The sequence below is a fragment of the Harpia harpyja genome, chromosome 3 (genome assembly GCF_026419915.1).
Source record: "Harpia harpyja isolate bHarHar1 chromosome 3, bHarHar1 primary haplotype, whole genome shotgun sequence".
In the NCBI taxonomy this organism is placed as follows: Eukaryota; Metazoa; Chordata; class Aves; order Accipitriformes; family Accipitridae; genus Harpia; species Harpia harpyja.
This window is the reverse complement of record NC_068942.1, coordinates 64,643,231-64,649,028: the sequence shown is the minus strand read 5'-3', so window position 1 is coordinate 64,649,028 and position 5,798 is coordinate 64,643,231.

The window sequence follows — 5,798 nt, the reverse complement described above, 5'->3', positions numbered from 1 at the left end:
TCATCCATGGGTCCTTCACACAACCAGTAGTTGCAAGGCCACACATCAAAGCCAGTGTCTCTTTAGTGGCATGATAGCTGGGGAAAGGATGAATTCAGTCTGTTGTTCTGCAGATAGCAAGAACAGAGGTATTCTAGCCTGGACTCTGGAGTAGCTGTGATGACTACAAATGATTTCACTGCCCCTGCCTGCTAGATTTTGATTTTTAGAATTTGAAAAATTTTTATTTGTTCTGATAGACTTTGCATAGAAATTCCTGCGTTCTCAACTTTGTGTCTGTGTCTTTGTGTTGTTCAATACTGTAAATAGAAACCGGCAGAGCTCCTGGATGGCTGTGTAATACTGATATCTCCTCACTCTTCACTCTGTAAGACTGAGGCCTTTCTCCCTTTATAGGCAAAGGGGAGAACCAGCTACCTGCAGCTGCACCACAGGGGCTCACTCTAGGACAAGCCAACTCACCCTCTACAGGTCCTTAATCCTCTGCAGATGACTGCTAATCCGCATGTAGACACCATACAGTATTAGTAGGGTCCCAAGTTCAGCCACATGAAGCCCATTTCTAGTGTGCAAAATGAAGTCTCTATGTTGGATGTTTGCAGTCTAGGTGTGAAAGATGGTTAAATTACACTTTCAGTGTAAATGAAACATGTTCCCAGCCTCAGGAAGAAACTGGAGAGGTACACACTATCTAGCAAAAAAACCCCTGTGGGGATGGCTTGCTGTCCACACCTACTTTACTGAGTCTCTGCTGTTCTTTCAGGTTCCTACCTCTGCTGACGTGGGAAGAAGTAGGAAATTATGAGCACTTCTGAATTTACATTTTGAAGGAGCTTGGGAAACACCAGCACGGTGAGGACAGAGAGAGAATTTCCTGCTGGTTATGAGGTGTGGACATGTTCCTGTGACGAGCTAAGATGGTCTCAGACTTTGTCACCATGCTGAGCTTTAATTTGTGGCAGAAGATCCCCAGTTTTTCTGAGTTCTCAATCTTTTTTCCACCTTCCAGAAAGTAGCTGCTGAAGGTGCCAATTGAGAGCCAGTTTGGTAACCTCTGAGCAAGGAGAGAGATTATACGTGCTGAAGGTACATGCTCTCACAAGGAATATCCCTGGAAAGGGATAAGGTAAGTTGAATTATGAAAGCATCAGTACCCCAAGCTAAATTACCTGGCCTCAAATTGCATTTCTAGCCCTGCAGAGCCTGGCTGATACCCGGCCAGAGTTGTGCTAGCCAATGTGAGGTAGAGCTGAGGCACTAACCCACCAAGTCAGCTGAAAGGCGCTGCTCACTAGCAGTGGAGGCTGCAAAAGGAGTCACCTGCATGTCCTGACTCTGTCTCTTCCTCTGTGGGGCATGATGGTGAATGGGATAAAAGTCTGGTCAACAGACATTACTAACAGAAATGAAAGTCTTTAGAATAGTTAAGGATTAGGTACATCTTCAGAGATTAACTGTTTGAAGGATGGAAGCTCCCAAATAGCCAGCATCACACATGAGAGACCTCAGGAGGATAACCAAGGTGCTGCTTGTGGGTGACCCCAGCCACAGGCCTCACATATTGTCATGGTATCAGCAGCACTTCTTCAGGCCAGTGCTTTTCATCAGTGCCAGCTTTGTCAAAGCCCTGTCATGCTGCTGGCAGAGCACTGATGCACATGGTGCTCTGCTTAGTGAGCACTTCGGCTCTTCTTTCTTTTGTTTCTTTAGGATACGAGCTTGGTGCTTCTCTGTTGGCTTGGAAGACAGAGCTGAGCTCTAGGTCTTCTGCTGCGTCTGGAGGAATGGGAACCCTGCAGGCTCTGAAGGGAAGCTGGGAAATCCCATGAAGTCAGACACTGAGAGGGAAGAGAGCGGGTCTAACCTGACAACTGCCTGCACAGTGGCAAGGGCAGAGACATGAAGTTTCTTCTGGAGGTAGAAGGGTGGCCTGGGTGATTGAGCTTATTTGTGAGATGTGTGTTAGACAATGGCATTTTCCACTGGGAAGTCTTGAAGCCAAGCTCACCACTTGGGACATATTCTGGGCACAAATTCTAGGACATTGGTCCATGCATCTTCCCAAAGCACCTGGAGTGCAGATCTGAGGACTGCGCATGTGCCCTGCAGAGTGAAAACTGAGACCTGGGGAAAAGGTTAAAAATAACACATGATGCAGTGCAGACTGGGACAAGAACAAAAACAAGAGAAAATAGGAGGAGAACAGATAGCTAAAGCAAGATGCCTAGGCTGCAGTGAAATCTGCAGCAGTGTTCCCTCTTGCGCTGGCAGCTGAAACAAGTGATGCCTTGTGTTGCATAGCCACCCCTCAGTGCAGTGTAAGAGCTGGACCTGCAAGGGCTCTAGAGATGGTACGAGGGCGGAAGGAAGAGCAGTAGCAAGTCCTTGTTTCTCAGCTACACAAAATGGGAATGTGCATGTGGATTATCACTGCAAAAGAGAGATGTTATTTATTTTCCTCCTATCCTCGCAAAAATGGGTGCTTGAAAGGGTTTAAATCAAACTTCATAGGAAAGTTGACCCTTATAGGCAAAGCACAGATCAGGTAATTGGAATTAAACAGAGCCAACACTGCCAGAAAAGGCCTCCACTGAAATACGCTTAGAGAGGGATGCCGACGACTGGAAACGAGATCATCATGAGTGAGCAGAGGTCTGGAAAACATGATCTGTGAAGAAGACTGAAAAAATGGGGTTGTTTAGTCTACAAAAGAAAAGTCTAAGAGGGACAGCATGATTAATCCTCAGACATTTAAATGATTAACATTGAGAAAGGTAGCAATAGACTGTTTTTCATGTCCATTTACAGAAGGACAAGAAAAAAATAAATGAATTGGAAACATGGAAGATTAAGATTTTTATATTAGTGCACAATTTTAAGAACAAGCCTAGCCAGGGGATAGAGACATTGCCAGACGAGAGGCAGAGTCTTCCTCAATGGTAATTTAAGAAGCTAAAGCTCTGGAGGAGGTAGCCTAGCTTTCCTTATTGGGCCTTAGAATAAGGAGATGGTCTAGATGACCTCCTTCCTGCTGCATTTCTGTGGCATCTGTGACATTTATAGCATGAGTTTAGCTCCATTCTTTTTGAAGCTTGCTGTTTCTGGTTCTGACACATGCAAGCCAGGGGCTATTTGATTCAGCAGAGTTACTTAATCATCACACACATTAAAATGGTTTGACCAAAGCAAGCAAAAAGCAAGAATTGCCACTTGCACCGAATGATAGCTATTTGTCAGCTTTAATAGCTGCTGTATAATTTGTGGAGGTAAAAGGCTACAAAAACTGTCATTTCTTTTCATTTTCAGAGTTTTCAATACAGCCCAACATGCAGTTGCTGAGTGTGTGTCGTGGAGGCTGGGTCTGCAACAGACCATGTTGTGCCCCCTTGGAAGTGATGAAGGCAGGTGACCCAAGCCACCAAATCCCTTTATTTTAGTGATCTGCTTTACAGCATCTGCATGCTGAGACAAGAAAAATAGAATGGCTGGATTAATGAAAAGCAAATCAGGATTTTTCTGGAATTTATTTTGCTTTGTAATTTTTTGAAAAGGAGGTTTGTGAAAGTGACTGTTTCTGCTCCACCTGCAAGGCCTGATTTACCAGCTGCGCTGGTCAAGTGCTGCCTTTTTAGCACACTCTGATAGACATATATTGTGTCTGATGACCAAGGCTCTGGCTCTGCTTTCTGGATATTCTGGCCATGCATGTCTAACATCTAACACATCTTTGAGCATGTTTGCAGTTCAGCATGACAGAGAATTGCAGCTAAGGTGGGAACTAGGAAAGAGATACTGACCACAATGTTTCTTCCACCAGTGTCTCTGCTTTTGCTGGCACCCAAAGGGGTAATCACTGTCTGTGGGTCTTTTCAGGACTTGTTCACCATCTGCAGCCTGGACCCTGAAGGAAGTGGAAATGCTTTCCCTGCAGCCACCAGCAAGACCTGGATACCAAAGTGATCTCTGCCCCTGGCAGACTCTCAGGAAAGGCAAGTAGTCCAATATAATGCCCTGTTGCTTCTTATTGAAGAGTAGTGCACATATTGCCAAGGAAGTAACTGCACTTCATTTTCTTAATATAATCTTTTATAAATTCTTTAAATCTAGTAAAATAGCTGTGATATCCAAGGGTACATAATTGTGAATTAAAAGGCACTGGAACAAATGTTTTACTTTGCTTCTGGAAAGATCCTAGTCTGTGTGATTTTTCTTAATATATGTATTCTTATATATGTATATAAAAATACATATAAATACTAAATAATAAATAAGTACTAAATAAAAAAACAAAACAGAGGAGTAGCCCTGATAAATTTGATACCAACCCTTCACATTCTTTAATATTGCACATGGTGTTCAGCCTCCGGCTGTGCTCCTGGGAGCCTGTGCCTTGCCTGTTCAGCCAGGTATGCTGTCTGCGTGTCTGCCATCCACTGAGCAGCACAGTGAGCCTGCAAAGGATTGTTCTGTGCTTTTTGTAGCCTTTTCTGGCCATGGTCAAGAATTTTCTTTTTTTTCTGCTGCATCCCTCCTCAGAAAATCAGAGAGGTCCCTTAACCCTGCAGATAATTTTAGATCTCTGATCTGCCAGAGGCCCTGGCAGAGGAAAGGCTCTGCCATCTGGTAGCCTGTCGTACCTGAACAGCCCTTTGCCTGTGTTTGGAATGAGGAGTTATTTTTTATGCCAGTTCTGACGTTAGCCATGGGTACTCCTGGAGTATTTCCAAGTTTTGTAAATGTCGTTGTATCTTCTCCCTGTTTTTTTTTCCTATTTTGTTTCTGTGCTTATGTCACTCTACTTTCCACCAGGTTGGAAATGGAGAACATGTCTCGGAGTACCCTGCACAAGAGTCCTATTTCCAAACTTGCTGTCTCTGGCTGCCCTTGGAGCACTGTCGCCCCATTACACTGAGCAGACGGGAGCTCTCGTTAGGTGCTGCACTGAGCACGCAGTGTCACTGGTGTCCCTACAGCAGCATGGCAGAGCACTGCATCAGGTGAGTTACGTACCAGTTCAGAGCCTGAACTGGTAACATCTTTTGTTTCCAGCTTCAGTGGTGTAATTTGTACCTATTTGGTTTTTTAAGAGTAGTGCATTTCAGTTTGAATGACAGACACTTTAATACATATCCCATGTGTCAGCTTTCATCCCTGCGGGAATCAGAGCAGTGGCATGAATTAGCAGGAGGTCAGCTTTTACATCTGCTACAGTCTTCCTGAATGACCTTGCACAAGCCCTTTGATCTGTTTATGCCTCAGTCTGTCTTACTGTGTAGACGAGAGAGGAAGGAACCCCCCCGTCACAGCCCTTGCTCTTGCACAGTCAGAGAAGATGCTCCCTTGTGCAGAGATGAGCTTCTGCTGTGTTTGGACATAACTAAGGTCTGATCTCAGCAAGCTCTAGAAACAACTTACTGTAAATAATACTAGTAACAATGCTAACAGTCTGTATACTTTGTAATATGCCTGCATGAGGCAACGTCTCTGTGTGTTTAGATGAGCTGTAAGCAGCAGTATTTGGGCTTTGCACCAGCTGCTGTGATCATAGTGCAGTTATCTGCTGGTTGGTATCTGTGATGGTAGGTATTGGGTGTGAACACCGCTCTGTGTGCATTGCAATCTCCATATTTAGTGTCTGCTTTTGGCACTCTCGTCTCTTTCCTTTATGAATGTGTGGGTGAGGGAGGAGAGGGCTGGGCTGGGCTGACTCCTTCGCAGTTGAACCATAAAGAGCACGGGCTGAAACAATCTCCTCCTCCTTCCCTGTGCTGTTTCACCGACAGCCTTGCTCACAGCTG